Here is a 24877-nt window from a genome sequence, read left to right on the forward strand (position 1 = left end):
TATTTAAAACTGAAACAGCAAGATTGTCATCTCCATCATCAGCCCCATAAAATGTCATCATTAGACATCTGACCTACATTAGCCATCTACTGTTCAGTAATTTAAATGGACCATCAGTTCAAAAAGAGCAATATCTCCTGGGAGTAATTCACCCATTTTCTAGACATCTAGGGAGGATGATGAGGGTTGCATTCAAGAAGTCTGATCTCTCTCTGAGGGGAACTTGGACTTCATACCCACCTTTGAAATGTGTAAAGCTTCCAGTAAAAATAAAATCCCTGAGAGTGGATTACTTTCTTTGGTGCAGTTGTAAGCTCAGCGGCATGTATCCCTCATTGGATTTGCACACTAATCTTCCTTCTTAAGTTACTGGTAGAAATCAGGTTTCTAGGACTTTTATGAATTGGAAAATTGAAGTTCTGCCTGGTAATAATTTTGAGGTTTGGTACCTGCCTCAGCTAGGCCAGCTATAAATAAGGGAGGTTAAACACAAGACTTCATTTTTTCTCCCAGACTTGTGCACTTTGCACAAAGAAGCACAGAGGAGAACTCCAGTGTGCCTCGACTTATGGAAAAATGGCTCAATCATGAGTTGTCTTTACTTTTCTCTACAGGTTTCCTTCTAGGACTATTCCCCTGAGTATCAATATTTTCCCTGTATACACAAAATTTATATAAATCCAAAGAGGTCTCTAAATGCAAATATGTCCCTTAGAGCTTATTAGTTGTCCGAATATGAGTATTGTTGAGAGCATTTCTTTCCATTGGTAGAGAACACTATTTCATATGTGCAAGCAAGCTTGGAAACCAAATGTCTAAATATTTAACCAACCTTATTTCAAAGAATTTCATTATTTATCTTCTTTATGATTTATACTATCACATTCCCTGTCTGTAGTTGTGGTTTATCATAAGCAACCCATCTGCTGTAACAGCCAAATTGGAACATTCATATAAGATGCGTTCCGATATCATAAACATGACAAAAGATAGATTACATTTAGTCTTTCTCCATGTTTAACCAGTTTAATTTGTTTCCTATGCAGAAGAGGCTCTAAATTTACTTAATATATGTTAGCACTTAGGGACACAGTTAGGAACATGACTAGGGTCTTAACCTATTCGTAAATAAATGGGAAGCTTCCTGTCTGAGTAAAAGAAAGAGAGAGAATTTATGTCAAACAATCAGGAATTTAATACATAGTGCTCTATTAGGATGTCCAGTTTGTGTACATACTCTTAAGGCATGATTACGAATAACTTCACTTCTTATAAACAATGTGACTGAAGAAATTACTCACGGATACAACAAAAAGGGAAAGAAAGGTAGGAAGTTTTAGCTGCAGCCAATAAAGGAATTACTTTCCCTGAAAAGGTTAAAAACTCAGGCATTTATTTTTGTTGCCATAATATTTGTCTTTGCAGGTTTAGCTTTCTTAAGAATCCCAAAGAAGATGCTGCGTCGGGAAAGATTTTAGTGACCTGGGTTCAAAGTCATATCATAGATCCAACATTTTGTCCGACAGCTTTGGTTTTAAAGTAACCCTAATGCTGGACCAAATCTGTGAAGTGACTGTCCGTATTTATATCACTCTGGAGAGAGCTTTTAGTGATTACAGGGTTGATCCAGCAAGTTGTTGAATGCCTTCAACTTCTGTCAGCTTCAGTGGAAGCCAAGGGTGCTCAGTGCATGGGCAAGAGTGCTCAGCACTCTCGGGACCTGGCCCAGTGGGGTTTTTCACATCAAAAGGTCAAGTAGAGGGCTTTGCATTTCAGGCTATAGAGTCATTCATTTTTCTCTCTTAAGGTAAAACCCCACGTGATTGGAGAGTGTGTGATTAACTGTTAAGGAAACAATGTCCATAATGATATATAAAGGCGTTGGTTTCAAAAGTTGCGGTTGGATTTCTTCGGAGGTGTTAAATAAATGGTGGTCCAACACCGTGCAATTCATGAATGCTAAGAATAAATATAAGCTTATTTCTGTGATGGTGATTTACTACGGAGCAATTTTGAGCAAATATATTCACATTATAGGATATGAATACAAATCAAACATAACTGAGCCGGTCTTTATGAGAATGAAGTGTCAGTGCATTTGAAAATATGTGTAACGCCAAACTTTAATCATTTTACCAGCACGTTAATATTCCAATTGATTATTCTGTGTTCCTCCTGAATGCTTAAGGTTTTGCTACTGATTTGTCTGCTGCAAGCATTGCACACCTTCCAGGGCTATCTGGCACTCAGACTCTGCCAGTTTGGGATACTACTGGTCTGATTCAAGTTTGATAAAAGAGCTTTTCCTGTTGTTAAGTCCTTGTCTCCAAAGAACATTAAAACAACAGAGTATAGAGAATGGGAAAAATAATGGTGGAACTAACAAGTTACTTGTGGGCCTTCCGCAGCATCATATTGGCTTTCATTGCACCTCTTTTCTGCTCATGTGATTTTCCTGGCATGCAGATTCCAAGACTCCATATTCATGACTGTGCATGAAGTGTTTTATCCAATCTCAGCACCAGGAAAAGTAATAGGGTTCTTATTGCAGTGACATTGCACTTGCTCAGGTAGGAAGGTGGCACTGAGCTTGCTCATGTTACTTGAATTCATCACTCTCCTCTGTGTACAAAATTTAAGCAGTTACTTTTTTCAGTCTTTACTCAAACAGTTTTGGGGCTTCACCACAAGGACAGAAAAAGCCAGGAGACCTAGGTGGGGAATAAAGGGCACAGAGATGGTTTCTGCTTTAGGATCTTTCGGTCTAAGAGAGCAATAATGGATACATATAAGAGAGAAGGAAACCCAGAACTCATTATCTTGACATCTGCAGCATACCAGGAGATTAATCCTTATGAATTCAAAGAGGAATTTAAAGGAGGATTGGGAGGAAAGTGGTAAAATATCTTTGGGGGTGTTTGCAGGGAAAGCCTCCTCTGTCTGGAGGGCAGGGCTGGGGAAAATGCAACGTTTCAAGGGTTGTCTCTGCAGTCTGTAATTGGAAGAGGAGTTGACGTTGTGTCCCTGCGTGTGGGTGGCACGCACCAAAGTGCCCTGAAAGTGAAGTTTTTACTTGAGGGGTGCATGGGAGAATGAGGTGATAGAAGAGTTCATAGATAGAAGAGAGATATCACAGGGAAAAGTAGTGGAACAAGGAAAGAGCTGCAATGTTTGTGATCTTGGTAGTTCTGGTCAAAATACAACTACTGAGGCTTTTTAAAAATTCTGTGTAGGCAGAAAATGTTGTATTGGTAATTAAAATCATGGCAACAGTGCTAAAAACAGCTACATCCTATAGGACCTTTTAAAAGATGGACATATCAACAGAAGTGAAGCAGAAAGAAAGGAGGAACTATCTGGGAAGGCAGGAGTAAATCATGACCACAACCCCCTGGCTGTCTGGCACTGTTTATCCCGGCCTTGTTCTGCTTCCCTGGCTGATAACACAGCCCACCATACACCCGGGCATTGTTCTGACACTGAAAGATGAAGCGGATTTTTATGAGCCGTAACCCTGCACCACGCTTTCCCTCACAACACCTACTGCCTCACTCTGGTCCCTTGATCCCACTTTCCTTCCCCCAAAACCAGTGTGTTTATTGGGACCAGTGCAATGGAAATTCCACTTACTGCTCATATCTTAGGTTTCTCTTCCCTTCCTATATTTCCCCGGGATTTGGGGCAGTATGGATTCTCGCTCCACACCCATGGCTTTGTCTTTGCCTTTTCTTTCTGAATAATTTTCCCCAACTGCATTTCCATGGAGCAGCTGTTTGTGTTTAAAAACCACCTGCACAAGTAGTTCTGTTTTCAGTGGAAGAAAATGTTGCTTGTAAAAGGAAAAAGCCCTAAGGTGTTGGAGTTTGCTGGGAGTTTTAATTTGATGCGTATTTTTTCCTACTGATTGATGACTGTTCGAAGTGCAACTTTAGCCCTTGATAACTAATGAAACTGGGTGGTACTAACAGTCACCGTCTGGCACAGTGATGTGTAGTTAAACTGAGCCCCTGTGAGGAGGGAGATTGGGTTTTGACCCAGCAGGAAAATCCTAGACCCCTAATTTTAGCAGAGGAGAGAGTGAGAGATGGTGAAAGAGAAGCAACATCTTCATGGAGAGTGAAACTGCTGTGCAAAAGGCTGAATTCTTGCATGGTTGGGTAAGAACTAAGAAAATGTGACACATGCAGAACACAAGATCTCCTAGGAAAGGAGGATGGGCACCTGGGGAAAAAAAAATCTCACCTTCGTTTAAAACTCGTGGGAATTTTGGGGACTTTTTCTCAAGGGCTCCTGAATTATAATGGGGAGCGATAACATTATTTCCCAGCCATGGCTAATCTCGAGGAGTTGAGGCTTATGTTACACTCGTGTATTGTGCTGGGTGTTTGTGAAGCCATCAAGTGCAGCCAGAAGTGGTCCCGAGCCCAGCCCAGCCCCGGGAAAGCCCTATTTGCTCTCTCCAGGGGCCCTCCTTGGCCTTTCTCCTGCTGCTCCTAATGCCCTCCCACCTCTTACTCCTCTTCAATTCTCCTTGTTATGGCATGATTTTACTTTAATTTCTTTCCAAGTGGTATTAATTCTTTAATTCCCAAAGAGCCAGCTGGACTGAGTACCCGAATCCTCTCCAGTTTCCCAAAAAGCTCCTGTGTGCTTGGTGTTGCCTTTGCTTGGCAGTGTGTGATGCTCACAGAAGTAACCACGTCAGGCCAATGGCAGCAAATTCTGGCTTTCAGCCCTAGTTGAGGCCATTAGATGATGATTTCTTGCTGCAAAGCTGGCACCAAACCTCTGCTGACCAGGGCTATAGTAGAAGGTCATTTGTGTGTCCCATCCCATTTCCAGATGATGGAAACAGTAGCAGTGAGGGTGGTAGTGAGCTAAGAAATTAATTGTACCAAGGTTTGAAGAGCTTTACACCATTATTAACAGATATCTAGATATATTTATATATATTTTCAGATGTATTTAAGACTTAATGAGTATACTTGTTTATTCTGCCATCAAACCCATCCAAACTGAGTAAATTGCCAGAAGCCAGGCTAGCTGTGTCCCAGGAAAAAGACTTCTACAGCTAAAAAAATGATTCCTACCTCCACTGCCTCCCAGTCTTCCCTTCTCCCTACCTGCAGCTTTGCTATCCATAGGCAGCAGTGACTGTCCTCCAGCTGGGCTTTGGGTGGGATGGTGGAGCCTTCTTCATGCCAGCCAGACTCCTTTGCAGTAAAGTGGAGAAATTGGAGAGGTCTTGGCATACCATGGCTTGTAAAGGTCTTGTAAATGGCTTGTGCAAAAAAATTTCCAAATGGAAACAGGACTGTGCCTTAAATTTAAAGTAGCTTTGATAGGAAAGAGCGGTAAATATAAGCCTTTCCACCTCTGCGGGTATATTGTAAATGCCAGACAGTGGAAAACCAGTAAAGAAAAAAGCATCTGAAAGCAAAGACAGCACTTGTGAATTTAGACTCGTTTTTGGCTGTGTACGAGCTGAACCCAGCAGGCATTTTAGATACAACTGGTTTTAGCATAAGGACCACTGCTGGGTGTTGTTTGGGAAACCACTTGGTGTTGTGCACTGGTGGAAGCTGCTCTTGCCATACAAATCCCATGGGAATCACCAGGGACTGGCAGTCACCATTGGTGTTTTAGGAGGGCTGTCAGAACTAAAATACATTCTTTTCTTACTCAGTGCATCTTCTCAGGCCTTAGAAACTGGAAAAGGGTTTGGTGGAAAGCATTCTGCTGGGTCCTGGTCACTGTAATGAGATGACTCCACAAACTATTTTGGCATGATGGTGGCACATTTGGGATGTGTGAGAGGGAGAGGAAAGCAAGGCAGATCAGCAGATGAGACCTGATGGCCAAACAACAAAGAGATCCCCGGCAGAGGAGTTATGACTGTGCTCACTGTCCTCAGGGGAGGTGGCATCTGTCTCCTGACACGGACACTGTTGTATTTACCTAAAATCACAGGGCTGTAAAACCGGAGCTCAATGTTTGCAGGGTAAAGAAGTGACTTCACTGGGAAAGGTTCCTTAACAGAGCTGAAAGAAAAGTGAGCAAATTCATCATTGCTCCTTACTCAGCCTTCGTGTAGGTTATCTTTCTATCAGTATTCTGCTAATCTCAGAGTATCAGAGCTTTGTTTGTGTAGATGCTGGTGCCTAAATACGGTCTGAATAGGATTTCAAACATTATATTCATTTGTAAATGTCACTGCTCACAATCATGTAGCCTAGAGAAGCAGTTCTGCAAAACCTGCACGGCTAAAATTTAAACAGGTTGCATTAAACCACAGCAGTGTGGCTGATTTGCTAAAGGAGCGTTATTTGCTGAAGAAATCACCATGTAATGCTTAACAGAAACAGCTGAGAGTGTGGTTGCATGCATTTCATGAAAGAAGTGGAGAAAGCACTCTAGACAACCTTTTCATTGCTATTTTGGAGCACAAATTTGGTTTGCAGGGGCTTGCAAAATATCTGTTGTCATCTGCTCATACAGAACTTCTCCTCAACACCTCTGCAGGCAGGTGCTCTAAGTGTATATATAAATTCATCTTCGTAGTGGCCACTGGTGCCACAACAAATGTCATTCCAAACAAACTCTCTGCTACAGGCTGTGTTGGAAATCATCATTTAACACATCATTTAGAGTACATCAGAGTGAATCTCACGTAACCTGACTGTAATAATTCCCCTCTCAAATTAACTCTTTTTTTAACATTTTGACTTTAAGAATAGAGGCAAAGACTTTTAAACACATGGCTTCTTCGCTTTGGTACTGAGCATTGGGAAAGGAGCATTTATAGTGCAGTGGCGAATTATTATTTGTCATGTGAATTTCACAAAGTAAATCACAGTGTGTATACAAAAATTACACAGCCTGTATGCTTGCTCATTTATTAAAATTCAGCTTGTTGGGTCCGAGAGGGCTGCCCAGGAGTAATTCCCTCTGCTCTCCCAGCCTGTGCAGGAGAAATCTAGGAGATAGGATCTCAAACCATTTGCCAACTTTCCCCCTGTGGTCAGTGAGGATGCATAACTTTCTTTTTATTAACACAATTAAATTCAGTGGGTCTTTTCAGCTGATTGAATTCATGCATTTCAAGCGGCCGTGCAGTTCCACGTGTCCGTTCAGGCGTTGCATGCAGTGCTGGTTTATTTTTGGAAGGGCTCCATGCCTTACCAGGAAAGTAGAGAGAAGCTTCTGAGAGACAACCCTCTCAGCCTTCATCTTGATTTATAGTGCACATTATGATTTTGAATGGCATTTTCAATCAGGTAGGATGAGCTGTGACTGTCCTTTGTTTCCAGTCTGTGCATTCAAGCTGGCTGTTTTCTATCTTGTCTTGGGCTCTTGCTCACCCCATACAGCTCTTTAAAACAAGAGAGCAATTACTCTTTATAGCACCTACTATCCATCTAACCTACATTTTCACTCTTATTTTGGAGTCAATGCTGCCTTAGATATAAATCAGTGCGCTGGGTTCAGTGTGTTCCTGTTCCAGCACTTCTGAAAGGGTGTGAACAGTTACATATTTATTCAGACTTGTGCCTTATAAAGTACATGGCTACAGAGACAAATTCTTCTGGATTGTTTGTTTTACGGTGCTGTTAAATAGGTTGACTCTGGCTTATGCCAGCTGATGAGTTCAACTGCAAAATTACGGTAACGTGACAGAAGAAACAGCAGAAGAAACAACAGAGTTCAGGACGTTGAGCCAGGAGGACAGAACGGCCACCATCCTCCAGCCTGTGCTTTTCCTTGGCATTTTTATAATTTTATAAACTCATTTTCCAACCCCACCTTTCCCTGTGACTTTCCCATTGTATGCAGTCGGTGCAAATATCTGTTTTATAACGTGTTTATCACAAAGCAGTGTGGGCTGTACACCAAGTAATGTTCCTTCTCTGACGACTAAACAAACACTTGAATTGTTGCCCTCTCTGTCCAAAAGGCAGTCACGGCTCTTCTGTTGCCCTCAGTGGAGTCAGGATTTCATTATGGGAATATTTCATGCCTCGCTCTTCACTTTGGGCATGTTTCTGGTCACTTTACAGCAGATGTCTCTGTACGATCCTGTTTTTTTTTCTTCGACCAAGCTGGCACTTTCAATATTGGCATGTCCCCAGCTGTACAAGAATTATCTTCCCCCTTTCCCAACAGTACTCCTGGGGGTCACAGGCACTGGGGCCAGTTGTCATTCTGAGCCTCTTTGTGCCACAGCCATGAGTGTCTCTCACAGTGCTTTGGGGCAGATGAGCAAGGCTGGTACCAGACCAGCTCTGCAGCCTCCTGGGGACTGCCCAGGAACAGCTAAATATATTTTTCCTAGTACATGACTTCACCACACCAGCAGTGAGATACCATCTTGCCCTTTGTGTTCGGGCTGGATGACATTTTCTCCTTGCTCATGCTGGCAGGGAAGGGCGGCACAGCCCGCAGTCACTGCCCGGCAGCTTGCCCAGATCTCCCTGATAAGGAGCAGGGAGCTGGGAAACACCAGGCTGGGTTTCTGTTTTGGCGCACAAGCTGGTCTCCATGCCGTGTTCTGGATTTGAGCTTGGAGAGGAATATTTTTGACTACTGCCCATGGGACAGCACTTGGCCTTGCTTTCCTTCCCTGGGAGCGCTGGGGAACAGGCATTCATGTCAATACTCATTTTTGTTTGTTCTGCTCGTTATTAAATGTGAGCAAACATTTGGGTCTGTGGATGTGCGTGGATGTATCCATGCGCTGTGCTTATCCCTCCACATGCACGCACAGGCTGCTGCTATAATTAGTTGGGCTTGGGAAGAGTGGCAGGAGGAAGGGTGAGCAGCTGGGTGCCGACACGACCTTCCCAGCCCTGTGTTCGGAAAGGGTCTGAGGTCACTCGTGTCCTTACAAATGCGCCTCGCATCGCCAGCTGATTTGCAAAGAGGTTAATTTGAAAAGAACCTCACTTCGGGTATTTTCAGGGTGTTCATTTCAGACTCTTCACCCCAAGGTTTGCCGTGAGGTCAGGTCTAACAGATAGATTCACACCTGCAGAGGCTGGGTCTTCCCAACAGCAGGTTGGGCCTCCCATGTGCAACCTGGATGTGAAGTTCCTCTCAGCTGAGGGCTCCGTTGCTTGCTTAAATACTACACTTGCACAGAAAATATCACAGAATTTGGTATATGCATGGAGTTGGCATCTTGTAACTTTCCAATTTTGCAAAGTCAAATACTTATTGATTGTAATTCCAAGCTCCCCAAAGACTCGCCATACCTGACACAATACTTTTGTAGGTGTTGATAATTAATGGAATTAAATTGGATGCTATCTGAAGCAGTGATATACCCCAGAAAAGAAAGGGCACAAAATTCCCCAAAGCGCAAATCATTATTGATTATTAATTTTTACCAAACACATGGGACAGGGATATGGCTGGTGCCAGTACAGAGGCACCATTGAAAAGGAAGAGCATCATTTTAGGCTTGGACCAAGTCATTTATTTTGGGGGAAGCCTTAAGCAGAATCTATCCATTTGTGGGGTTTAAAGAGCTTGGTTCACTTATTTACTTTGGATTTTCATGTTCACTTTCATCCCCTTTTGTACTTCCTTGGAAAAAATCCAAACAGGCACAGTAACTACATAAAAGCTGTTCTCACCATAGGGAAATAATGTATTATGCTAATTCCAATTAAAGGAAATATCTTAAACTGCAAATATAGCCTTCAAGAGAGAAATGAAAAGTGTGGAAATTAACATTCTTGCCAGATTTTCAGCTCAGTTCTGCATACTCAGGGGCTTTGGGTCAGGCTCAGATAAGCATCCAAAATTTGGGGATGTTTATCCAAACGTTATTTCTGAACATTCTAAGTTCACTCCTGACTAATCGTAATGGAGTTAGTGGTAGCAGGATATGAATGTACAACATTTAGCTTAGAAATTGGCAGCTCCTCATCGTTTCACAGCTAGGAGCCTTTGACCAAATATCAACTCTGCTAACCAAAACAAAATAAAATAATGCCTTGACTTGGTCTCCAGCCATACCACCTTAGCTATAGCCCTGGAAGACCTTCCAAGTGGGGCTGGGACAAGGCAGGCTTGGCTGGGGGACCTCCGTGGAAAATATTGATGTTACTGGAAGCATCCCCTGTGATTCAGGAGGTGACACTTTCCCCAGGTCGGTGTTGAACCCACGTAGTGGTTACATGTACAGAGCTGTCCTTTCAGATTTGGGAAGTTTCAGAGGGTTGGTGGGTCATTAAAGATCTTTTCTTAAAGGCTCATACATTAACTCCATGTTCACCTGAAATGCCAAGGCAATCACCAACCCCATTACACCACCAGCGAGGTCCTGGTGGAGTGTGGTTCTCCCACTTCACTGGTTCCTGCTCCATCCCCAGGCTGTTTGCCTGTTCAGTCATGAGTGACACAAGCTCCCTGTAGAGTTTACTGTTAGAAGTGTTTGGAATATTTTTTCCAATGAAATAAGAGGAAGATGGCTGAGGGTCATGAATTAGTTCCTGAAGAAGCAGGTCTTTTTCTCTGTTTTTGCCATCACATCCTTGGGCTTAAACACAGGAGGGATGCATCCTGCTGCTCTGCTATAGGCTCCTTCCAACTTATTGTACCCTTTAGCAAAATTTAAAAGCCATCATATCAGCTAAGGAGGTGCTGTAGATCTATTCTGCATGGATATCATCCTTCAAAACACCATCATGCTGCTCCCAAGTCACTGACCCATCTTTTTTCCCCATACATTTGATTTTAGTCAAAGGGTGTCACCCTCAGTAGTTGTATTTGAACACTGAAATTCACGCCAGGAATAAATCCATCCAAGTGCAAATTATCCCCTAGTAAAAAAGCACCAAAATGCTCAGTGAAGTTATATCAGGAATGAATTGGACCACATGAACTTGGATTGCAGGTACATAGTCTAGCCTTTAAAATCTCTTCTGATTTGCTCAGACTTACCTCTGAATCACAGACAGTGAATCTGCAGGGCTGTAATAGAAGACATCCCATTGAAAGTACTAGCTTAAAGAAAGAGAAGTCTGTCTTTGAGAGAAAAAACAGACATCATACAAATATAAGAAATGTTCAAAATATATTTGAATATAGTCTTTAAACTATAGGATTTTTTAAAAGTTCAATGATTACTCTTTCAAGATATGTTGTAAAATACATTTTTTAAATCTATGCTGGTACTCTTGTTATTTCCCTTGCACCTTCCTCCTGAAACCAGCAGAAATAATCCCTCGCTTTCTACCAGACCCTCTATTAACAAGTAGCATAGATGTTCTATTCTACCACGGGACATTTTGACAGTTTAAACTAAGCACCTGTTTCCATCTAATGGAGGTTTGGCAGGATGCTGTGTTTGGTGTAGCTCATGCCACTCAGATGTCAATTCTTTCTTCATTAGGCCAATAAATTAGTGAACTACACCATGCTCTAAAACTCACATCAATCTCCCATCACATTCACTCTTTATTTTTTGTTTGTGGTTGCCTTCTCCTTCCAAGGGAAATGAGCAACTTGAATTTGAAGTGGGTGCTTGGGTTAGGAAGTGAATTTTGTGTGTGTGTTTGTGCTATAGCAAACATATATCAATGATCACAGCAGCTGCATCAGGAGCATTTTAGCATCCAGCAGGGTGAAAGTTTGTGGGGGGATCACTGCCCAACAAATTCAGTACTTATTGCTATTGATGTCTCAGGATGTAACCAAGGATATTTAGAAGGAACAGAGAAAATGTCGATAATATGAATTGCCTGGTGCTTGTAGAAATAGTTCTTGCGAGTCATCGTTGTAGCTGGTTTTGGTTTTAGAAAAAACAGAAACGGCAGAAAAACTGTTCCAAATGGTCGTGAAGACGTGATGGGCTTCTGTAATTTCAGGGAGAAAAATCGGAAAATCATGTAACATATGACTGTTGATAGCTGCAAGAAGAACAAATGCTTTCCATCCCGAAACACTTCGTACCATCAGTGTTTCAACAGCTTCTATTTAGACATTAAAAAGAAGACATTTTTTTATTGTGATTTCTGCCTTGGGCTCTGATCAGCAATGTAGAAAAAAGCAAGCAGGAGCGTATGGTTGCTTATCCTTCCTTCTTGTTTCCTTTTACTCTTAAGTTCTTGAAAGGTCGTAAAATAGAAAAATAAAAAAGCCACTGAAGTGTAGTTTTGCTAACTTTATCTCCTGAACATTAAACATTGTTTCAGATTTCTTACGGTACATAAAATGTTTTGCCTTGCTGTATCATGTGTACAGAACTTCAAAAAGTAAATGCGACAGCTCAGAAAACGTAATGGATGTGTAATAACAGCTCTTTAGATCTCCTGGTTTTAGCATAGCATCTTTTTGTTCCCAAAGGTGCTTTTAACATGATATCTAAAGCTACTTCTGAAGTCATTTATTTTTGCATGCTGATAGGTCTTATTTTGTAATTAGCCCATGCTTCTATCTTGCTGGAGTGTGTGAGGCCCCCTGAAATGTTTAGTCCTCATCAGTCCTTTTTGTTTCCCTTCCAAAGACATCCACCCTAATAACTCCCATTTCACGGATGCAGTACATCCCGGCTGCCTTCAGCACCTTCTCCAAAAACATTTGGAAATCGTTGCATTGGAACGGAGCTTTTTTGTTGGGCATTTTCAACATAAAGAAGTTTCTCCTGTGTGCCTTAAATTCATTCACCACATGAATTTCAGCGGATGGTTTTTAACCACATGTGCCCCACATCCTGTCACCACCGGCCACCGCGGTGCTGTGAAAGGGCTGCCAGCAGCAGGCACACCACGGGAGACCTGGGGTGCCCCACTGAGCTGGAGTTTGGGCAGACATGAGTTGCTAAATCATGATTTAGTCTATTTGGGGCATCTCCTGTGTGTCCAGACGTAATTTGTTGTGATGTGAACTGGTGCGAGCACAGTGGGAACAGCGGCGTTGCTGATGCTCGTTAATCTGCTGTCATTTGCATATATGCAATGCAGTGAGGTTAACAGGATTTCCCTGATGCCCTGTCAGTGGCAGCAATGGGGTTGGTTTCCTCCAGTGTGTCAAGCAGGTTGCTGTTAGTCACTATTGGGCTTTTCACGCCAGCTCCTCTGCTCCTGCATGTCCACAGGAGCAGCGGCAGTGGGGAGGGGCTTCAGGTGCCAGCACGGGTCCAAAAAATCTCCAGGGGTAAAAAGAACCAATTTTAATATTCATTGCAAAGTTTTATACCCCTCATGTCTTCATAAGCCAACACAAAGGGAAGTTTGAAGGCATGGCCACTGGGTAAGATACACAGGACTGCACTCACCTTGGGGTGCCAAAGCCTCTAGGGAAAGTTGGGGAGTGGCTCCACATCCAGCAGGGCAGTAGGGCAATGGCATTACCAAAGGAGGTTTATGAGCTTTATCCTCACGCATTAACAACCCTGGGTACCCTGTGCTGGCACACAAAATTCCTTGGAACCAAGTGCCTGCCCACTGACACTGGGTGCAGGGCAAGAGGGGTGGTTGTGGTGGGACCCTCCTCGAGTGGCCTGGAAGTGTCAGAAAGCTTGGAAGCACAGGAGAACAGTTTGATAAATAAGATGATGTGAAACTGAATCACTGCATAGAGATGAATCAAAATTATAAAATCAATAGGTATCGATCTGTATATATCACACAAATAACTGTGCCTGAAGAGCTGCCCAGATTTAACATGCTGATTATAAGGCAGTCAGTGGAAATAACTTGAGATCTGAAGAGCTATTACGTTTTAGTTGTTCAGTGCTGCAGCTGAAGCTGACAATATCTTAGCTGAAGTCTCTTTTAAATTTTTTCCTGCTTGAAGTTCTTGGTAACAAGTATATTTAATCAACAAACCAGAAGCGTAGAACAGATTTTTGGCTTACAAAATACTCTTGAGCCATCTAAAGCTGGAGTCCAAACACTACAAATTCTTCTAAAAATATACATCTTTCATTTTAACTTCCATTTGCTTTTACTACTGGCCTCACTCACACAAGCCAAGGTCACTGCACTTCAGATGTGTCTGCTGGACACTTGGCTACTGACCGGAGTAGCAATGAATCACCTGGAACAACGTCATCTGTGGTCACCACACTCTTCATGTGGCTGGCTGGAAATCAAGTCAACAAGATCTTTGTTATATCCTGTTCGTATAAACCTCATTTATATCTTATTGGTTTTGTACCCCTTAAAATGGTGGAGATGCGCTCTATGAAAAGCAACAGGATTTACTGGAGTTTTGGGGGTTTTGGTCAGTCTTTGCCTCTGGCATTGACCTTCCTCTTTCTTTCCCATCAGTGGATGTATTAAGGAAGGGAGGATGTGCTTAACTCAGTGTGTAGCTGTCATTATTGCTTTCTTCAAGGTTATTGTCGTGGTCTTTGTACCCACATTTTGTCTCCTTTTTGTATTTGGGGGTAAATACAAACCCAACAGATATGTAGAAAGGCTTCAGATCAGTTACTTGTCATACATGGGCAGGCACAGGCTGAATCTGCTGCAGAATTACTTCCCAATTTTATTCATGGATCGAGAATATTCATTTTCCTTTGCTGGATTAGATTTGCTGAGTAGATTTCTGGGCATATAAATGATATTTTGGAATGAAACCCTCACATTTTATAAATCATTCAAACCAATTCAGTTTCTTCTTTCCATATAAGTATTTCCTGGTCCTCAGGAACCTCGATCTAAACCTACTGTTTTCCATTTGAGACAAAATTCATGGATGAATTTAGAGAATGAAATAATTAAGTAATTCTCAAGTGCTAATGAGCACTCATAACTCCCACTTGCATCTTTAATAGCGCTGTTAAATGCACCACATGCTCTAGGGAAAATTGTGGTAATTCGTATCGTGACAGATATTCTTATTTTATCACCCAAGCTGACAGATGTCCTTCATGCAACACACAACTGGCTTGAGCTTCAGTGCCTGGCAGGACAGCTTCTAGCTCCCATTTATTTTTGGAGGGTTCACAAATATAGCACTAAAATACTGTGCTCCTGCTCTTTGGTCCTGGAGCTTAAGGCAGTGGGAGGATCCAGGACTGACTTTTGTCTGAAGTTGGAGCAGCTCCTCCATCTACGGCCCTGGGACAGCCCAGGTCTGGTCTGAGTGTCCTGTCTGACCCCAGGAGTGACAGGAGTCTTGTGTAAAAACGGGACTCTGCCCGGGCTTGATCAAACCCTTCTGGCCACAAGTTCAGCCCCAAGGTAGCCAATGCTCTCTTGTCAGTGCTGTGTTCAGGACTTGGAGCTGCTGGTGTTTCCCTGGGGAATATCTGACAACCCTGATCTCACTGCGACCCCTTGAAAATGCCACAAAGATGACCACCTTCCTTGGCCAAAACATCAACAGCTCCTTAACCCAGTGGATCTCCTGCTTTGTCCCACATGAGGATTCCAGCACATGGAAACATTAGGAAAGAAATAATCTTTAGTGCCGTATTTACTATACTGGACTCTCAGCAAGACAGATCATGCAGCCTCTGAAATCCTTCCGGATGGAAAGACGTCTGTTCTTAACACATTGCCTCATTTTATTTCTATGGACCCAAAAGACTGCAACCGAGCACAGGCTCATTCCCTGCTGCTGTTTGAAGCCACTTAGTGAGGTTTTGGAGCAAACAGTGGAGTGGTTGGAGCAGTTTCTTCCCCTCTGCCTGGTGGGGATCCTGATCCATCTTATGTTCAGCACTTGCATGATTGCTGGGGGACTCCTAGCAACAGGACTTGACATCATGAACTCCATTTCACATTTCTGCCACAAAAGTCAAAGGCAGAGTTTGACGAATCCTCCCCAAAACTGCTGTATAGGAGGAGCTTTCATTTATGGCGCCAATCAGCACAATGTGCTTACATTTAAAGATCTGTTCCAAAGTATAAACTGTTCATTTCCAAGGCTAAAATATTTTCCTAGCTAAAAAAGGGGAGATAAAGTAGAATTTCTAATATGGCTCTAGATGAGCCATATTAAAGCAGGCAGACCTGTTTTAACTGGCAGTGACCAAGCCAACTCCCACTATTTATCCACGAGAAGCTGTAAGCACCAGCAGGCAGAGAGGAGTTTCTGTTCATTGCAGTCAGAGAAAAGGAATAAAAAACAACTTCTCAATGAATGAAAATTAAGTGAAAATATTGCATGAGAATCTGCCACTGATTTTCTCCATGAGCAGAACTCCGTATTCCATCTGTGAAAATAAAATCTTCCCATCTGGCACACTTTTTATCCCATCCATGCCAACTGTAAGATTTCAGGACAGTCTCATGTTTATTATTTTTTTACCCACAAAGGGTCACAGTTTCCACTGGGGCCTCTAGGTGCTGCTGTAATGCTAATAATACTAATACTCATAATTCTGCTCATGGCAAATTTAGCCCAACATCTTAGACTTAAATAAATTATATGGAAAAAAAATGGTTATAAAACAGCCTCCATCCTCCTTCAAATTTTGCAGGTCATTTTGCATCTGCAAAACTCAGCTTGTGGATTGATATGCATCTTATATGTTGTATCATGGGAGTGTTTTCTCTATGAATCTCACGAAAAAAATCTGCAGTATGACTTGTGGATTAAAAAAAAAAAATAAAAACAGAAAAAAAAATGCCTGAAGCTATACCACTCACCTCTCTCCTCCTTCACATGCATGCCCAACTGCTGCTTTTTTTTTCCTTCCCCCCATTGTTTTATCAGTATGGTGCTAAATTACCAAGTTTGAAATTTCTTCAGCAAATAAGGGATGCATGCCAGAACACAAGTGCCCCGAGGGATCTGAGTCTTAGGGGGAAAAAAGCCCTTAATCTCCAAGTTTATAGGTAGCAGCACTTTCCTGAAATTGGAAAATGTTCAACTCATTTATGAAAGAAATCTGCCACAAGGATACGCTGATGTTCACAGCTATTTCATTAATAACCCATTGTGATCCATGGGTTATAGGACAGGTTTATTTGGACACCTGCATCAAATATGTTCTCCCTCCTCCCTGCCCTGAATTTTCCCGATGAGCAAAATCTTTTTAGAGCAAACCAGGTAGCTCTCGGGGTAAGATTTTTCCGAATGCATCAGGCACCTTTGCCCATGTGTGACTAATTTATGTGGAGCAGCACTTCTCCTGCACGCCCAGGTGGGCTGCTGTGCACGCACGGGGCCAGTTAAGCATTTACTGCTCAGGACCCTGAGCACAGCCAAGGTGGGGGACACAAAGGGCTCTGCCTGCCTGGGTTGGGGAGCCTGAGCCACTCACAGGGCACTACTGCCTGAACAATTTATGGCTTAATCCCAGGGAGATTGCCCCAGTATAGGATAAGGATCAACTTTGCATGTTCCTCCACCAGCTGAATAAATTAACATTCCTGAATTTCAGTCCCTGGATTTATCTACCAAGCACGACTTGAACTGTTGATGGGGATTTTAGTGTATTTATAGTTCCATTACAACCCCGTAACAAAAAATTCTCCCTCTCCTACCCACATGTAAAAAAACGCTTAGCACTACTGTCAAGGTTTGGCAGGGCAGACGTGTTGGAGGCGTTGTGGATCCTCAGCCTGCCTTTAGCAGGGCATCTCTCTACTTGCAGGCAAGTGTCTTGCAATAGGAGGAGGATTAATCATCGCTACTAGAGGCCTCGCTTTCCTCCACAACCTTCTTTTCCCGGGGATGATGAGTTAATTCAGCTGGAACAATGTTAGTTCATCAAGTTTTGTGGTTTATCTGAAAATCGAATGGCAGTAATTTCATATGGCAACTGACTTAATGCCTATTTAGTTCAGGTTTTAGACAACTCCGGTCGATGATCACAGTAGGTTTAATACAAAACATAGGAGGGATGAAACTGTAGCATTGGTGCTTTCAGGCAGGTTTTCTTTCCGGCTGTAGAGCTGGTTGTGTTGGCTGTGTGCACGTGTGTTTCTGTGTGTAGAATGTGTATCCACTTCTTCTGAACCTCCCCTAGAACCATCCACACATGTGACACTTCAAATAGCAAATGCAAACCTGAAAATTTTAACGTGAGTGTTTGACTTTTTATTGGGTGATAAATTGCTTCTTACTCTTATAAAGTCCGCAGGTGTTTATGCCCACTCTTGCACGCCTAGTTAAAACTTTGGCTACAACAGGAATGCTTTGAAAATAGCCAGTCACTCCTAAAATTGATTATTAAAATAGAATTACCTGTCATGTATCACATTAATTCTTGTTTTGTAAAGTTCTGTTGTTTAACCCCTTCAGTCTCCTTCGTCCTGGCGTTATCCCTGCTTTCATATTTTCTTCTTCATCCTTTTGGCTTGCAAATTCTGCTTTCAGATCATGAATAGTGGTTAAACCCAAATGGTTCCCTGGGACTTGCTCACACACAACCTCCTTGCATGGCTCTTCATGTGCCATGAGGGCTCTGGGACTGGAAGGAGTCTTCCAAAGGAGGCCCTCAAATTATTTGTCAAATTTGTTGAAAATTAAAAAATTGGAAGAAATGGAGGGTTAATTGAACCTTGTTGAATTCCGATGCACATAAAAAGGAAGTCTGCAAAATCCTTATATTGTGCTTCCTACCTCCTGGATATGACGCCTTCTCAGGGAGTATTTTCTTAGGGATCTTCCAGTTTTAGGGCAGCTTCTGCTAAAAGTTGTGTTTTCAGGCAGAGAAGCAGCAGCTACATTGGGTGGGAGTTCTGGCCACCCCATGCGGACCCTCTGTTGGCTTCATGGGTCCCACTGCTCCATCTCCAGATGAGCAATATCATCTAGAAGCAGGAGTGGGAACAAACCTGAGGGATTTATTCAGTTGTATTTCAACAAGGATGAGTGAGAGAGTGATTAAAAAAAAACCCCAAACAGGTGCTTTTTTGGTCATGTTGGTAGGATTTGGAGGGTTTTGCTCAGGATCTTTTACGCTCTGGGTGGTTAAGGAAGAGAAGAGCTTTCCAGGCTGCCCAGCACACAGGGAAATGCAGAACAAGGGCATCACCAATGGAATTTCCCACATTCTCCAGGATTTTGGCTTCCTTTCAAAACATGAGAAAGGTGAAGCACAGCAAAACACAGCTTCTGAGTGGATGGGAGGCCAACACCCACATCAGGCAGCCTTGCCTTGCCTTGCCCTGGCTCCCGTAGGTGCTAAGACAAGCTGGCTAATGTGAGTTTCTCCCCAGACTTTTACCATAGCCAGAGTCGTGCCAGACTCATCCAGCAGGGGCTGTCTCACCCTGTGGGTAACCTCGAGTGTGAAAATGGCCCTGGCTGGATTCGAGGGCTAATGTAATGGAAGTAGTGAACACTCCAAAGGAAAACAGGCAACAGTCCTCAGCATCCAGCTCCACGGCACGTGCCTTGGCAGGGAGAGATGGGGAAAGCTTTGGAGGAGGAAAGCATTGCAAGGAGTGTGCTCACAGCAGGGGTGAGCACCAGCAGCACTGCATCCCTCAGCATCAAATTTGGGGTGTGCTGCGAGGACCGTGGTTTGTTTGCAGCAAGGCAAACATCTTGTCCTGCCACAAGGAAGGGTGTCGGCAGGACTTCCTCCCCAGGACAGGAGTAAAATGTCGCAGGCAGCCAGATACCAGCCAGTGACACATTTTTACATCTTCCTGGTTGATTAAGTAGGCAAATCTGCTGTGATTTCCCTTCTCCTGGTTTGCAGGAATACCCAATATCCAAAAAGTTTCAGGCTCAAAACCCAGCGGCACAGCTCGGTGCCTGACAGAAAACTCCCTCCCACCAGGCAGCCCCTGCTCGAGGAGTGTGGTTACCACCAGCTGTGATGGTGCCAACAACCCACCCTCACCCTTGGAATGGGATGGAGACGCTGGCACACTCGGGTACAGGACACCAGGGCACTGGTCTGCTGGGGTCACTCACACCCCACAGCATGAGAATACAGGGTTGGGCTGTCAAGATCAGATCAGGATATGAAGGAACATGCTGTTTTAGAACCCACATTTTAATGGGCGAGAAAAAGTAGAGCCTTTCTGCTCAGTATTTGGGTAGTTGGCTTCTGCCAGTGGCGGCTGTGTGTGGTTACAGACCATCAGAGGGGGTGCAGCAGCGCTTGTGGGAGCACGGGGATGGCTTCACCCACACCTGGACCCCAACACTGCCAGGGACACTCACATGTCCCTACCGTGTCTCCGCCCTGCGTGGGCACCGTGCATTCCCGGCGGACTGCGCAGTGATTGCTCAGCCGTCGGAGAGAGCAGACCAACACAGGCTCTGCCTCTGTGCACGGCTGGGGCTGCGTGTGCTCCGCAGCTCCCCGAGCACAGCCCCATCCCCACAGGCACCGCAGAGGTCCTTCAACTTTTTTATTGCCTGCACATGCACCACTGTAACTTTTTTTGCAAGGATACGGGGTCGTTTATTTTTATTTATTTTTTTTTTTTCCCCCGAAGGCAGTAGGTGCTTTCGGGGGAGGGAGGGGATGTGTGTTTTTCTGCACACCCCTCATTTCACCCTGGTAAATGTCCTGCTCTGCCTGCCTCTGGCAGGTGTGAGAAGGCAGCTGTGGGGGTCCCCGACTCAGCTGGAGGTTCCAGGCTTCACTGCCAAAAGGGGACCCCCTCCACCGGCGGGGTGAGCCCCAGGGGTCTCTGGAGCCCTGCACTGCCCTGGGGAAGGGAGGGGGTGCAGGGCACAGCACTGATCCCCCTGCATCCCACAGCCGGGCTGGGGGGAGGAAACCCACCCTCCAGCAGTGCCGGCAAAGCCAGTCTGACCCGAGCAAATGAAAATAATCAAAAGTAATTAGAAGCGTGCTGGACTGCTCCTCAGAGATCTGTGCGAGAGAATAAACATGCCGGAGCCCTCCGAGCCACTGCAAAGGCCCATGTCTGAGCTGTTAGGTGCCCTGACCTTGTCCACATAAAGACGTGATTTATGAAGTGCAGGGCACAGCAGCAGGGCTTCTGTCTTCTCCAGGAGAACCAAATTACTGAGGTGGAGATTAACATGCTTTCAGTTGGGCCCATTTCCAGACCAAGGGAAATTTCTTATTTACATTTTTTTTTTTTTACCTTTAATTTTCTCCTCCTCTCCCTCACTTGAAAACCGCCTTTTGGCTGGGAGGGATGAGCGTGTGAGGGCAGGAGGGGCAGCAGGGACAGGGCACCGACGTGGGGGGCACTGCGATGCCCACCCCACTCCTTCATCAAGGGCTGGAAATTATCTGATTATTCCCCCTGAAATCAGCAGCAAGACTTGTGTTTTTACCTGTTTTTATTTTATTTATTTATTATTTTTATTTTTTTCAAGTTGATAGCCACAGCACCGGGCGGGAGGAATTGACATGCAGAAACTGCGTTGCCTTTCGTTCTTGTTGTTGTTTTCCGGGTCTGTCCTGGAGTGTTTGGATATGTCAGAAAGCCCTTGTTTCCTGCGTGTTTGTTTCACTTTTCTTTTCTGTCTCCACCTTAATGCACTCACCCAGTGTTTCAAACACTCATCACAGTGTTAGCCAGGATGCTCAGCGTTGTGTTTAGTCACCTTGAGATATATAACATTAAACCTCTGTCAAAAAGGTGATTGTGAAGCGGCTTGTCTACAAGCGAAAGGGTAATATCGAGTCCAGTATGAACATTTACGGTATTTAAAAAATCACCAGTGACTTGTCTGATTTTCCCCCATTGTCCTCGGCAGCGTTTGGCCCCAGGAAGCCCATTAAACGTGGACAGTGCCGTTATTTCATCTGGCTGTGGCCGAGCTGCTTTGCTTTGCTTTAATGATGTGCTGGAATGCACGATGCCCATAGGGTCTCCATTAGAAGAACTTTTACTTCTGGGACGACCATGAAGTTAAAGGCTTAAAAGAGGCATCAGTTTACAGCCTGGTGGGAATTACTAGCAGACTGGAGTACTAACTCCTGACTGCTCCACTAATAGAGCGACTTGTTTTAAATAAACAATTGCCAACACAGCCCTGTGGAAATATTTGGGCCTCTTGAAGCGTCCACCGAACCATCCGAGGGGAGAGGGGAAAGGCGGCAAGAGATGTTTAAAAGATTTTCGCGTGAAAGAAAAAATACATCGGCGTGTGTTGATGTGTGCATCCACATCCCCGACTGGGGATGTCGGAGGTCCCGACCGGCGGCGGGGCCAGGCTTGACAGGGGGTCAAGCCGCGAACCCCTCCGCCTCGGGGGCATGAGCCTTCCTCCCCCTCTCCTTCTTCCTTCTCCTCTGCGCCGGGTCACAACCGAACCGCTGGGAGCGCTGCATGAAGGGGAACTATTTTAAAAAAAGGGGTTTTCCCCCTCACAAAAAGGGGAGCGGCGGGCCCGCTCCCGCTGAGGGGAAGGCCCGCGGTGTCCCGGCGGCGAGCGCCACCCAGCGGCGGCGGCCGAGCCGCGGTGAGGGCCGGCCCGGGCCCCGCTCCGGTACCGGGAGGGCTTTGTTCGTGCACCGGCCTTTCCTCCCTTTGTGCCACGGCCGAGCCGGAGGGAAGGAGGGGCTCCGGGCTCCCCATCGGGGGCTCTGATCAGGCCGATGGGCTCGAGCAATCGGTTTCCCAGATTACTTGTATTTAATACACAATGCATCATAAAGCAAATCCCTCATCCTGACAGGGAGAAAATAGGAACAGCTCATAGCGCGAGCCGGGCCAATTTATGGCTAAATTAAAAAAAAAAAAAAAAAAAAAAAAAAAAAAAAAAGAGAGAGAGAGAGAGAGGGAGGGAGGGAAAAAAAAAAAAAAAAAAAGAAAAAAAAAAAAAAAGGAAAAAAGATCCCCAACAATGGGGAGTGGAGGGAGGGCAGGAACCCACGGCCCCGCACACCGGGCGGGCTCCGGTTCCCAGGCCCGGGCGCTCTGGGAATCTCCCACCGGGTTTTCTGAGGTTATTGACAAAGAATTTTTTTTTTTTCCTGTCCTACCTACCACCATTGCGTGTGGAGTTTTCTTTTTGGTTTTTTTTGGTTTTTTTTTTTTTTTTTTTTTTTTTTTCTTTTCCCCCGTCTCTCTCCCCTCGGACAATAGCCATTATCTGAGCTACCAGGTCAATGTCACAGATAACGGGCCGCTGAGACGAATCCATCAGCATCTCTTGTCACACGGCTTCTCGCCCTCCCCCCGCTCCCCCGCTCTCCTTCCCCGGCCTCTCTTGGCCCCCCAGGGAAGAAAAATTCACTTTTAGTCTGAAAAATATATCTGCACTTAAAAAAGAAAGAAAGAAAAAAAAAAAGTGGGTGGCACTTCTGGATGGTGCAATAAAAGATACAGCTCAGCCCTCTTATTTCCCCCCCGCCCCCCCTTCTCAAAGCACATATACGAGGATCTCGCCGTAGTGAGCCCGGGCAGTTCCAAACTTTGCGGACGTCTTCGGCGCCGGGAGAGCCCCGAGCCGGGGAAGCTGCGCTGCCCCGCGGGAGGGAGCGGGCCCGGCCCCCCTGCCCCCGCAGGCAGGTACAGCCCGGCCTCCCGCCGCTCCATTCATGGCAATCGTTACCAAAGAAATAAAAAGGGAGGAAAAAAAAAAAACCAAACAAACCAACAAACAACCAAAAAAATCGTTTAGGAAGCGGCTGCAAGCGTGGCGGTGGTTCCGCGGCACCAAACGTGGTCGTCGCGAAACTGGCCGGGGGAGAGAGGGAGAAAAAAAAAAAAAAAAAAAGACGTTGCATTTCATTAAAAATCGTTATTAATAACCGGAGTGACGCGATGACGGGAACAATTCGGGTAACCCGCCGAGCGAGCGCGCCGGAGCGCCGGGAGCAGCCGTCGGGGCGAGCGCGCCGCGGCTCCCGCTCGCCGCTGCCCCCGCTGCGGGGCGGCCGCGACGGCGCTCCGGGCTGCGGGCACCGGGGCGAGCGGCGGCGGCGAATAAATAGAGGCGAGCGGAGAGGACCCGAGGCACGGCGCACCGCCGGGCCCGGGCGGGGGATGTGTCCGGGAGGGGCTGGAGCGGGCTGCCCCCGCGGGCTGCCGGTGAGCCCCCGCGGCGGGGCCGCTCCTCCGCGACCTGGCGGTGACCCCCGGCCGCGGGGCCGCTGTCGCTTTAAGCGCGCCGGGAGCGCCGCCGCCCCGGACGGGGGGGCCGGGGAGAAGCGGGGGGGGGAAAAGGCTGCCAGAGCGGCCGGGGCTGCCCCGCTTTAAAGAGACAGTGCCCGAAAGGGGAGCGGCGGGAGGGCACGGCCCGACGGGGTGGGCGGGGAGGGGGGGCGGAGAGGGCCGCGCCGGGCCGGGCCGGGCCGGGCGCTGCCCGGGGGTGCGGCGGGGAAGCAGCGCCGCGGGCAGGCTGCGGGCGTGGGGAGGGGGAGAGCCGCCCGTCCGTCCGTCCGCCCTCCCACGCGCACTCACTTTTCTCCCATCCCCGGCGGAGAAGTGAAAGAAGTTTGTTTTGTTGAGCTGTGCGCGGTGGGGTTTGTTGTTGTTGTTTTTCTTTTTCCTTTTTTTTTTTCCTTTTTTTTTTTTTTTTTTTCCCCGTTCCCTCTTTCCTTTCCCTGAAGAGCCTTGTGTGGGTTTGGGGTGTTTGGTTTTTTTTTTTTCCCCCCTTCCTCCCCCTTCCCCGATAACTTTTTTCGCACACACCGCCCCAAAGCCAGCCGATAAGACCAGGAGGGGCCGAAAGGGGATGGTGATGGCGAGCCGGCAGGAACCCGCCGAGCCCCGCCGCCGCTGAGCCCTCCGGGGCCGGCAGCCCCCGCCCGCGCCCCGCCGCCCCCCGCACATGGTGGAGCGCCCCGCACCGCGCCCGCCGCTCCCCGGACCCCGACGGCCGCGGCCTCCGCCCGCGTTTTAACGCCGAGATGTTGCTTCCAGCCGCCTGAAGGATATTTGTCCCTCTCCCCCCTCCCTGCCCCCGCGGGCTCCCGGCGACCCAAGGTAAGAGCGGCCAGCGCGGCGGCGGCGCTGCCCCGGCCCCGCGGGACGGGGCCGCTTTGCCCCGTCGGTGCCGCCGCGCCGCCGGCCCC

The 24877-nt window shown here is 46.0% G+C and overlaps 1 protein-coding gene across 4 annotated transcripts in view; it reads left to right on the forward strand.

Annotated features, from left to right (window-relative positions):
• Window positions 1-24877, forward strand: part of MECOM (MDS1 and EVI1 complex locus) — a 327125-nt gene that overhangs the window by 253665 nt on the left and 48583 nt on the right. The window contains exon 1 of one of the 4 annotated variants that reach the window (XM_040074073.2): window positions 24668-24788. The exons of the other annotated variants lie outside the window; for them this stretch is intronic. The gene's annotated coding sequence lies outside the window, so the exon portion shown is untranslated. Of the gene's footprint in view, window positions 1-24667; window positions 24789-24877 lie in introns of those variants that run through there. 4 annotated transcript variants of the gene reach the window in all.

This window comes from Hirundo rustica, chromosome 10, assembly GCF_015227805.2.
Source record: "Hirundo rustica isolate bHirRus1 chromosome 10, bHirRus1.pri.v3, whole genome shotgun sequence".
Lineage (NCBI taxonomy): Eukaryota > Metazoa > Chordata > Aves > Passeriformes > Hirundinidae > Hirundo > Hirundo rustica.